The 12,527-nt window shown below is 43.7% G+C and overlaps 1 pseudogene; it reads right to left on the reverse strand.

Annotated features, from left to right (window-relative positions):
• Window positions 1-6,942: 6,942 nt before the first annotated feature.
• LOC134362682 (growth factor receptor-bound protein 10-like) lies at window positions 6,943-8,705 on the reverse strand (annotated as a pseudogene).
• Window positions 8,706-12,527: the final 3,822 nt, after the last annotated feature.

Raw genomic sequence — 12,527 nt, forward strand, 5'->3', positions numbered from 1 at the left:
TTATTCTTGCTACTTACAGCAAAATTTGAGAGGAGAGAGATAAATAGAGGGAAAGACTGTTAAAGAAAAAGGGTTTGATGATTTTGGAAATTTTCAGCTTCCACAGATGGCAGAGAGAAGAAGGCAGGGGAGTGACTGTGCATGTTTTGTTAAACCTCAGAAAGATCAAATGGTCAGAGTCCTGCAGAGGGCGTTTCAGGAGATGGAGGGTGTGCCTCCCAGTCTCACCTGATGCCTCTGCCACTTGGCAACTTAGGGGTGTTGTCCCTCAGTCCTGTCAGCAGGAACCCGAGGTGAAAAAGGGCTTACCTAGAAAAGACATGTGTGTGTGGCTTTTGACTAAAGGTGTGACCCGCGAGACCCACACATTCCTGATCAGGTTATGTCAGCAAGAATCTTGCCAGCTTGGACTGAAGAGGGATAGAGAGTGGATGCAATGAAAGGAGGTTGTTATGACCCCCAAATTCTCCTGGCAGGAGGCAGCTGATAAAACTGCACAGCTGCAAACACAGGCTACTCTCATGAAGAGGAAAAGATGACCCATGTGGCTGAACCAAGATCCCAGATCGTGGGGCCAAGAGCCCAGGAAAATCATTCCCATTCTTGATACCTGATCAACAAACTCCCAACATTCGCCTGACTGTATTTCGGAACTGTTATTGGCCAGTGACCCTTTTCTACCTTCCATTTCCGCCTTTTTAGAAATGTGAATGTTGGTCACTGTTATCAATGGCTGCCCTGCCATTGCATGTTGGGTGCATGTGGAGAGAAGTGAATAACCTTATTTAGAACTGGCTGCTGGCTTTTTAGATTTATAGCAACAGATGAGGAGCAACTCCACACAGAGCCTTACCCGCCCCTGGAACTGATTCACATGATATTTCGGACTTTGAATAGTTGCGGTCATGGGCTGAGGCTCTTGGAGACCCTGGAATGTGGTAAACACATATTGCATGCATGTGAGAGGGACATGAATCATTAGGGCCAGAGGAAGACTTGCAGGCAAATTCAAAGGGGTCCCCAGGATCCTTGGCTCCTGATGTTCATAAATCCCTCTCCTTTTTTTTTTTTTTTTTTTTTTTTTTAAAGATGACCGGTAAGGGGATCTTAACCCTTGACTTGGTGTTGTCAGCACCACGCTCAGCCAGTGAGCGAACCGGCCATCCGTATATGGGATCCGAACCCGGGGCCTTGGTGTTATCAGCACCGTACTCTCCCGAGTGAGCCACGGGCCGGCCCTAAATCCCTCTCCTTGAGTGTAGGCATGCCTTGTGACTTGTTTCTAATGCATAGATTACAACATACATGATAATGTTTGCATGATTAAGTGACACAAAATTGTACTGTCTTGCTGGAGAGATTCCCTCTTACAGGCTTTGACGCAGCATGTGGCTATTTGGGGGAGGCCCACATGGTAAGGGACTGCAGGCAGTCTCTAGGAGCTGAGGGCAGCCTCTGGCTGACAAACAGCATAAAGCCAGGGTCTTCAGTCCTATGGCTGCAAAGAATATAAATTCTGCCAACAAAATGAGCGAGTGAGTGAGTGAGCTTGGAAGTGGGTCTTCCCCAGTTGAGCGCCCATGTGAGATGCCAGCCCTGTGCAGAACCCAGCTAAACCATGCCTGTACTCCTGACCACAGAAATAGTGAGGTCGTAAGTGTGTGGAGGATTAAGCTAAGATTGCGGTAACATTGTCATGTAGCAATATACGAGGGGTCTTTACGAAGTTCAGGGAAAGATTTGTATTATCCTAGCCCAATTTTTCCACGAACTTTTTGAAGTACCCTCATATACCTTAGCAAGTAAGAAAGATAAGGAGAGAAGAGAAGGAAATATTAAAGCAAAGAGTGAATGCAAAATAAAGAGAAGCAAAGATAACCAGTGTTGCTAGAGAAAAGTCTGCATGATCAAGCAGGGACACAAGGTTCCCTAGGACAGTTGGGGCCTTGCTGAGGGAGCCTCAGTGCCATTGCCTCCCTAAGGTTGTAGTGTCAGCCACTGGTTCTGGGGAGGAAGAGAGGGCAACTCGGAGTGCGTGGACTATAACCATAGTAAGCACCAGGACAGCTTCTGAGCACCGTGTGAAGTGTGTGGTAGCAGAAGGAGTTGCTGAGGAGGACATGGGAGGGCTGGAGGAGCCTGCCCACGCCAGAGCACTGTCAAGGCCCAGTCTGGAATGAATCTTTGTAGCTGCTGAAAGCTGAAGCTTCCTGCCAACCTGTGTCTGGCAGCCACCGGGCCTCAGCAGGAGCAGATATGGTGTCCGATGACAGTTTCAGAGTTCTTCAGGGGCCCTCAGATTCCAGATCACAATAGTGCCTTCTACATGGACAGTAATGAGCTCAGCCATAAGTCTGCTGGTTACCAGGACAGCCACAATAAATCTTCATCAAAAGTGCATATACATCTTTGAGATTCTGATTCTCAATTCCCCCAGAAATAAGTGGAAAATAGGCCTCAGGGAAGATGACTCATGAGTGACTGTCAGACTGCTGCTGTGGTCAATAGCATGCCATCCCTTATCACAGCTCCAGGATGTTCACCTGCACTGTTAGGATGGATTTCTGAGTAGTCCTTCATCTCTGCTCCTGAGCATCTGGTCTCATGAGGCGGGAGTTTCCTTCGATCAAAACAAACAACAGGCAGAGACATGATGCACACACCTCCCACACATCTGCCTTTTCTCTTAGCACAGCTCCATCTGGTTTGGATAACAGCACCTGCCTGAATGATGCTGAACCGAAGACACTTACCGTGCACATGTGATAAGCTGGAGATAATGCTGGTATCTGAAACTTAATAGGTATTGATGTTTTTTGAGTAATTTAGAAAAAATATTACACACTTCGTTTAATAAAAGAGTCTCTCTCCTTTGAACATAACTGGAAATTTCACAAATGCTGTACATTAACTGTTCTAAAGCAGTCAATGCAAAGCATATATCCAGGGTCTTCAAAACATTCGTGGAAAGGTTCGTATTATCTTTTAATTCTATCTTTCCGCAAACTTTTTGAGGTACCCTTCTATTAATAAGAATATAGGTTGAAAAATAATCCATTTGGATAACCAACTTTTGGTGACTGGTAGTTTAGGTCCAAGATCCATGATCTGCAGTCCTTGGTACCAGATGTGTTGCAGAAGTCAGGGTCTTTCAGATGTTAGGAACATCACATTGTGTATATATTACGTATTGATCACCAAGGGGTAATCATATGCATTCCAACTTCTGCAAAGAACATATGAGTATTCATATTTAATAGGACAAAGACTTTCTAAGTATCATGAATCAGGTCAGGATTTAAGCTCATCCCAGTGCAGTCCAGTTAGGTTTTGACATCATGATGGTCCTTATTTCTTTCAGAAGGTTTTGTAATTTGGAATTGCGGATAAGGCATTGTGGACCTCTAATAACAGACAACATTAACATGAACAGTGGATAGACCCAGACAGACAGATACTAAAGTCATTTACAACAACAGAATCAGCAGAGCATCAAGAAAGCGTGCAAGGCTGGAGAATGAGTTGCTGGCGTGCTCTTACTGTAAAGTGAAAGGAGCAGACCTCCCAGGAGGGAACTCTGCTCTCCCAGGGGAAGGAGAGCAATGCAGCGAAGCTAAAAGCAGGTGGCTCAGCAGCAACTTAAACCTGTCCTAGGAACGGTGGTGGCGAAGGAGAAGGGTGACCGCATTGTGGTCCCTGTGGTAAAAATGTAATGCCAGCTGCAAAACAGAATGGTCACGTAAGGCAAACGTACTACCCTATAGATGTCCTTTAAACATCTTTAGATCCAGTGACATGTGTTTGGAAAGGAAAAAAAAATATCAGAGATGGATGCATAAATATGACATTATGAGTTGAATTGTGTCTCCTCAAAATATATGTTTAAGTCTTAACCTCAGGAACCTCAGCATGACCACAGGTCATTGTGGATGTCATTAGTTAAGATGAGATCGTACAAAGGGTGGGCCCTGAATCCAATATGACTGGTTTCTTTACAACAAAAAGAAAAGGGACATAGACAGAGATGCACAGAACAGAGGGTCATGTGAAGACAGAGGCAGAGATCGTAGGGACGCATCTAAGAGCCAAGGGATGCTGAGGGTCACTGGCAATCAGTAAAAGGCAGGAAGACGAGGGATTCTAGAACCTTCAGAGAGAGCAGAGTCCTGTCGACACCTTGATTTTAGACTTCCAGCCTCCAGAACCACGAGACAATAAATTTCTGTTGTTTTAATCCATCCAAGTCTGTGGTAACTTGTTACAGCAGCCCTAGAAAATGAATACATACGGTGATGAAGCTTATAAAGGTACATTTTTTTTCACTAATCAAGAGTACTAATATTTTCAGTAGTAAAAACAAATATCTTTTAAAAAAATTTATGTATTTTGTTGTTAGTACACTCATCTTTACAAAACATAATTATTCTTTGTGACCCTTAACCAATTTCTTGCCAATCCCCCTCCTCCTTTCCTACTTCTAGTGACCACAGTTCTGTTCTCTCCTGAAATGCCAACACGCTATTACGGTTTTTGTTTCTTTCTTTTCTTCTTTCTTTCTTACTTATTTATTTGTTTATTTTACCTTCCACTTATGAGTGAGAACATGTGGTATTTCTCTTTCTGTGCCTGGCTTATTTCACTTAACATAATTTTCTATAAGGTCATCCGTGTTGCTGCAAATGGCAGAATTGCATTCTTTTTTTGTGGCTGAGTAATATTCCGTTGGGTATATACACCACATTTTTCTTATGTGGTCATCCGGCAATGGACATTTAGGTTGGTTCCTGTTAGGTTCCGGGAGACAGAGAAAAGGGAGAGAGAGAGGCCCAAGCCAGATGCTATTTCAGCCAAAAAGCTTTATTCCACTAGTGTGGAGGGGAGACTGAGCCAGATCAGTTCCCCCGAACAAAGGAAAGCAGGGGTTTATAAGCCTTTGAGGGTTCTGGCAGAGTCATGGGCAACTTCAAAATCAGTGGTATGTAGGTGTCACAGGACTTGTAGTCTGCTGACACCTGGTCGGTTAGGGCATAGGCTTCTAATTAGTGTCGCTACTATATCAGTGCAAAGTGCTCCAGCCCGAAGCCTGCTACTGCAGCCCACAAGACGTTCCTTTGATGATAACAGTTATGTTTACCCCTTCCCAGGAGACGAATTTCAAATTTCACTGCTCAGTTCCCGGAGCAGAAAAGGGAAAGGGGAGGGGGTGAAAGGGAGGAAGGTGCTTATCCTAGCTGTGCTGATGTTAAGCTAGCCATGAGGCCTAATTGCTCCAACTCTTGACTATTGCAAACAGGGCTGCGATAAACATGGCAGTGCAGGTAGCCCTTTGACTTGAAGACTTCCATTTCTTTCGGTATACAGCCAGCAGTGGTGCTGTAGATTGGATGACCCCCAAAACCTCATTAAAGCTTACTTAATCTCCATTGTAACTGTAGAGGGTGGGAAATGCTATTACGGTAATTGAAAAGTGGGGCCTTTAAGAGGTGATTAGATTGTACGACCATGCTGTAATGAATAGATTAATAATTGTGGTCAGGGATGTGGTTCTGAGGGCTTTAAAAGCACATGAGAAGTTAATCTCTCTGTCTGCTCTACCATTTTCACAATGTGATACTTTGCCATCACTGTCGCCACCACCCAGCCTCTCACCAGATGTGCTCCCTGGACTTTGAACTTCCCAGCCTCAAAAACTGTAAGCGATAAATTTCGTTTTCTTAATAAATCACCCACTTCTAAGTATTTTGTTATAAGGAATGGAAACAGACTAATACCAGTGCAATTGTTGGGTTGTACAGCAGTTCTGCCTGTAGTTGTCTGAGAAACCTCCATACTGTTTTCCATAGTGGCTGCACTACAGTCCCACCAGCAGTGTAGAGGAGCTTCCCTTCTCCACATCCTCGCCAGCATCCGTTATTCTCTGTCTTTTTTATGATAATGGCCAGTCTAACTGGGGTGAGATGATATCTCAGCGTGGTTTTGATTTGCATTTCCCTGATGCTGAGTGATGCTGAGCATTTGTTCATGCACCTGTTGACCATTTGCTCATCTTACTTTGAGACGTGTCTATTCAGCTTCTTTGTCCATTTTCTAATCAGGTTACTTGTTTTTTTACTGTTCAGTTGAAAAACAAATATCTTAATTTGTTGATTTCATCCATTTTTATCTAACACTAATGCTTCAGAAAAAGGTAGAAGTTCTAATAATATAAGTAATTTATTCTTTCAAATACTTATGACAGGGCAAGAGTCCAGCCAATATCGCCCCCCCCCCCCAGTTGACACCTTTTATTTAAAAAAAAAACAAAACAACAGTAACAACAAAAAGCTTTTGAAATACGTTGGGAAGGACTGGGGGTGCTTTGTAATTTGGGCACTGAATTCACACTGTGGTGAGACCTGCAGAGGGTATGGGCCACCCCCTCTGGGAAGACTTGGGGACCCATGTTCAGTCTGGAGTCTGCCCGTTTGAAACTCTTTGTCTTGTATGAACTGAAAAGCCGCATCCCTCCTACCATAGGCTGAATACAATACTGAACACACAGAAGTGCAAGAAAGTCATCAATACAAAAAGTAAACAGATCAGTTTCAATTATCAAGATTGTTCCAGGGCAAGAGTTCATTTCTGATTTCTTCTCTCCGGTTCTTGTTCCTGCGTGGCCCAGCCAAGAAGATCATTCCAGTTTATTCTCAAATCTGTACTGGATCTTTCATGACCTCCCTGATTTGGCCAATGTGGAAGGAGGCAATCCTGCTGGATTCGCAGCAGCAAATCTCATTATGTCCAACAAGCTAGTCGATCTTGGTTGGTTGGCACCAAATGAACCCACCTCTCTCCGAGTCCCAAGGTGCCAAATAGAAGTGCGTTCTTAACCATCGCACAGCCCTATTCTTCGTTCCAGTGCTGACTTGCTGCTCCAGGCTTCGGCCACAACCACGTGGAATGTCATAAGGCCACACAGATGCAGTGCTGCTGGAGTTTGCAAGGCAGGACTCTGTTGAGCTAGTCAAAGTCAACCAGCTGGATCAGGTTGGAGAATTTGGTGTTCCCGTCATCAAGGCTGAAGAACGTCTGTCCCTTGCTCTTGCAAGGTACGATCTGGAAATTCTTAATTTTCTGGTGATGACACAGTGTGAGTACAAATGCCCTTTGGATTACTCCAGCTGTCACGGAGGAGAAAAAGCCCGTCCACAAGTTTGATGATCCTGTGGGCTACCTCCCTGGAGATCATCCCGTGGAACCAGTGCTGCATCCTGTGAATCACTGTACTCAGGGTGGAAGGGTGCAGGGACTTGGCTACCTCGCATATCCATCGGTGGGCAACTCCTCCAGGTGCGGCCCTCTCCAGGGCTGCACGCTGGGCTTCAGCCAGTTTCTCTATCACTCTTCCTGTTTGCCCAGAAAAATCCATTGCCGCAAGGGAGTTCTCAGAGACACTACGCACTGGCATTGAGAAGGGAGAGAGCAGGGCTTTCCTCTGCTGAGGGATCCGGTGCTTCTGGTACAGGAGCTTTCCATACTTGAGGAGCCTAAACGTCGTCATCAAGCAGCTCCAGCCCCGCTCGTCTTCTGCACAGAGCAGCCTCAGCTCTTTCGCTGCCTTCCTTACTTTGTTTGGCTTTATGCAGAGCCCGTGGTCCATGGGGACACTGTACTGCTTTTTGACACTGGTCAGGGAGAAGACGTTGCTGCCCTCCAAGTCAGCTAGTAGCTGCGAGTATCTGGGTTCCTTTGAAGTTCCTTTGTGGAGCAATAAAGGCCTGATCTCCGCAAACACATGTACTACTTTTTCCACGATTTCCTTCCCAGATCTTGCAGGTGCAAAAACTCGTGAATTTCAGGACAGCTACTGGAGTTTAGAAAATTCTGCAAAAGCTGGGTCTGACTGCTGTTTGACAGCGGGCACCAAGTAACCATCTGTTTTGGGAAGAAATTCATAGGATTTAAAAAAAACTCATATTTTGCGTAATTCTTCCTGAATAAAAATTTACTTTCACTTGCCATGGTACTTTCCACTTGGATCACCAACTCATGGTGCGGAGTTAGAGCTAGGGTCTGGAGCTCACAGATCCCTGGAGCCAGTTCAAAAACCCTTCACATGCAGGTCTATGAGCTAGGTAATCAGCAAAAAGGTCCTTGGAGCCTTGGCTGAAGTAGGAATAGTCTTTATTCAGCACACACAACACTATGAACCAAGCAGTCCACAGAGAAACTCAGAAACTCAACTGCTACCAGCAAAGTCCAGAGAGAAACTGAAACTGAGCAGCTGCCAGCAGAGTAAACATGCTCTATTTTTAGATGCTTAGACGTCAGCTCTGCCAGCCAGCACTGCTTCACAAACTCAAGAACACACAAAAGCAAAGATACATGGGTGCACATGCACACTAACTCCACCCACACACAACTTGTTTACAAGAAATGTTGAGAGAGCCTGACTAAATTATCCTATTTCCCCACACATGGTCTTCCAAGCACCTTTCTAATTCTAGGTGTGGGTGGTGCTCCACTAGCACCCAGCTGCTGTCATCCACACAGTGATTTTTGTAAACCAACCACTGGCACAGGTGTCTCATGTCTGCTAGACTCTCCACCATTTTGCTCATCCCATCTTCTCTAAAGACTTTAACATCCTGCTTTGCTGAGGCCTGGCTCGGAGATAAGGAGCCCTGAGTGAGCACAGGGAGGCTCCCAGCAGCTTCTTTGTCCATTTTCTTTTTGAAAGAAATGGTTAGTATAACACTGGTCCAGCAGAGAGTTTTGCTTCGGTAAAACAGAAATGGCACTGGTGAGAAAATGTCAAACAGAAGGAATCCATCCAGACAGGAAGCTGATGCAGACCTGGTTCAGCTCACATCTCTAAGGTTGTATTCTCAAGTCCAGCCACTAACCTACCGAATAAGTAAACAGAGCCACCTCCAGGCAGGGCTGGAGCTGAGGCACTGCTGTAGCATCCCAAGAAACTCCCTCAGATACTTTCACAAGAATTTGATGACCTACACATGATAGCCTTGGTCTTTGCGGTGAATATTCATCATATTCCTGATTTTCATCCTTTAATGGAACATGTTGGCTGTGCCTCTACTATCTGTGCTTTTATTTGCATCGTCCCTGATTCCCTGGACATCCTCCTTAACTCTGATCAATCAACATCATAACTTTTCTTCAAAGCCCTTCTTAGGCTCATGCATGACTAACTCAGACTGCAGTGCATTCTACATTTTGTGAATTCCAAATTCCTTAAGATCTGTGCTTCATATTTGAACAATAATTGGGGTGTTCTTATACATCTGATGGGTTTTGTATCTTTAATGGGCAAAAATGTTAACTTCTAACAAAATTTTGTACAGTGACCATTCGCTAGTGATGAATGCAGGAGCTGTGCAGCTCTTCCCTAAGTAAGCTCAAAACAGGAGGGGAGACAGGAACACCCACCAACTCTCCTTTAAGGACTGGAGGCCAGTTACAAACCAGAGACACACAGAGCTGGGAGGAATCACTTGCAGTTTGGGTCATCAAAAATGCATCCTGAGAGAGAGTGCGTGTCACCCATTCATTCGCTCAACAAACATTTACCAATGCCCAGCCGGCCCCAGACGGGTTCAGCTCAGGAGTGCAGTGGGGAAAGGTCACACTAACAGGGATCATGGCTAAATCAGTAAATAGCTCATAACAAGAAGTGTAAAAATAAGTTACAACTGCCACCTGCTTTCATGTTAGTTTGGGAGAAACAGGACTTTATTTGTGATGCAGGGGACTGGCCCTTTCACAGTAAGCAAAGAGGTCGATGATGATGCTTGGATATGGTATTTCTCAGACGTGTTTAACTGGAAAATAGGAATTTCACTATCTCTATCATTTATGTATAGACATACATACATACATACATACATACATACATACACACATATATATATATATATTTTTTTTTAGTTGGGGGAAGTCAAATTACAATGTTTACAATGTTCTTTTTTTCCAGTATCTGTTATATAAAATTCTAATTTAATATATATTTTTTCAGAACATACTCTTAGACAGTACATCTTGCTCTGCTCTGATAATGTTAAAAATGTGTGGCCATAGTCCCTATAAAAAAATACCTTTATAATATTCAAAAAGTTAAACTTCCCCCCAAAACTGATTTTTCCCAAAAGAGGCAGGATAATTGCTGTAATTAGAACAGAAATATGTCACTGATGCAAAATAATGCCAAGTGGTTAAGACTCTAATGAACCCAACACTTCCTATAGCCTGTAGATTCCTAAACGAGGCCACATGACAAAGGGCTCCAGGGGGCCTTGGGTTCCACCAGGGGCTGTGTGGTGTCCAATGTGCTTGTTCATTTACTTTACATTTGAAGGCCCAGCATCTTTTAGAATTTCCAGATTATACCAGAGGAAGTGGAAGAATAAATTAAGTTTAGTCATGTACAAACGCGATGGAAAGACAATGCTAAACTATTGTACAGTTGAAAAATGTAAAAGTAGATTATAAGGACTTATTTCTTAGATTTTCACACCACCTAAAGGAATAATAGGGGGATTTTTTAAAAATCCTAATACACTCTGAAGTTGTCTTACCTCCCCATCTTCCACACATGCAATATATTTTAAAGTGTGATTTGCACCTTACTGTCTCTTGGAAAGTATTTTCAAAATAAGTTGGCAAATTCGGCTTCTCAATTGAGTCAATATAATAGGTTTAAAATAACATGTGTGTTTCTCAATAAAGAGGCATTACCCAGATGATTTCTTCCCAACAGCACTGATTCCAGTTCCTTCTGCTGTCACTGATCATCAGCAGGTAGCTGGTCACCCGGTCCGAGCTCCTGTAGCCTCTCTGGACGGCCACAGCTGTGACCTCCATTCTCTCTCTCAGGTCAATCTGCAGACACTGGCATTTATTTGACTAAAGCAGGGTCCCACCAGCTCCTTTTTCCAGAAATAGTAAAAGAAGAAAAATAGAAAAAGAAGAAGAAATGGTTAAAATCTTTGTTAATAGAGTTAAAAACACCTGTGAGACTAGGTACATACAAATAATTTAAGAAATAAAAGTTCTTTAATCCAGAATATACAGCTTCTCATAATTACAGAAGAAAACTAATAAAAGCACAAATTGAATGCAAGGTGATAGGACCTTAATTGCTTGACACTCTGGTGTGCAGCCCCCCTGCCCCCCGAATGTGTGAGGTGATTAATAGGAGAGAAGGCTCCTCAGCCCCCAGCATGGTGAATGCACTTGGCCCTGAGCACAACGTCGTAATGGGCCTGCTGTTTAAACACTTCTGCCCTTTGCTGCACATAAGGAAATAAATTCACATGAAAGAAACTCTCCAAGATGTTTTGCATTGAAAAGGATGAAGGATAAACTGTTGGAAGTTGAGCCAGAGTTAGAAGCATGATAATTCTTCCAAGGCAGAGAAAAAGTGCTCACTGCATCATGTAAATTACGTGGCAGGCGTTGCTCAAAATGCTCTTACTAAGTTTCTTACAAAGAAGTAAACACTAATTCTCAGTGTTGCTAATGTTTTAAATTATAGTGCATTAAATAAAAGTTACTTTTACAATTTTTTCATTTCCCTGTAGACTTATAACCGACAGAGAGTTTTTAATATTTGACAAAGTTATCTGTAGTTCACAGAACTATCCTGATTTTCCCCACGATAATATTAAGACCTTTCTGCACAGCGGCAGCTCGCATGCTCATTTTTATAGTTCTGCACTGCTGAGAAAGGTGAGGACTGCCTGCCCATAAACAAATGGATGGTGTGGGAAGAGGAACCATGGGCAAGGCCATCGTCATTCCTGTGGGAGGCCACAGAGCCATGAGTTGTCCTCAAGTTCCCTTTGCCTTCAGTTTGCTCCTCAGCTCACTGGCATTTGTAACATGACACAGTGATCCAGGTCTGCATTCCTGAGGCACGTGAGCCTGCGCCATCTGCCTGAATGGCCTTGCAGTGTCATATTAATTTCTCTCTCTGGACATGACATGTTTGAAGCTGGGTTCAAGCTTACCCTGGGTTCCACATATATCCTTCCCTGTCCCCAGTGAGGGCCAGCAACCTAAATTTTCCTTGACTCTGAGGATCAAAGAACTCAGTCCATAGGGAAATTCACTTTCTGCAGGTTTATGTAGAGGTAAAAGGAGCCCTGAGTGGCTAACGGGTCCTTGGTCTCCAATTCAGTAGGAACCATTGTGTGTGCCTGGTGAGGTCATTCCTCCCTCGGGTGCGGAAGTATAATAAAGCAAGCCCCAGAATTATAAAGGCAGGAAGGATGGATCGTGGATCTCTATGGCTCATCAAGGATCCAAATCACCCATTCCTCACTCGGAAATTGCAATAGACTCTTAAGTTCTCTCCCTGGTTTTTTCATATCACCCTAATCTGTTTTCTACCGAACAACAAATAGATCATTTAAAATGTAAATTAGATGTTCTGCCAAGAACCCTTCAAGTATTTGCCATTTGACTTAGAATGTAATGCAGATTCCTTCATTGGGCTAACACGTCTCCATAATATTGTTGCCATTTAC

Source organism: Cynocephalus volans, chromosome 1 (genome assembly GCF_027409185.1).
Source record: "Cynocephalus volans isolate mCynVol1 chromosome 1, mCynVol1.pri, whole genome shotgun sequence".
In the NCBI taxonomy this organism is placed as follows: Eukaryota; Metazoa; Chordata; class Mammalia; order Dermoptera; family Cynocephalidae; genus Cynocephalus; species Cynocephalus volans.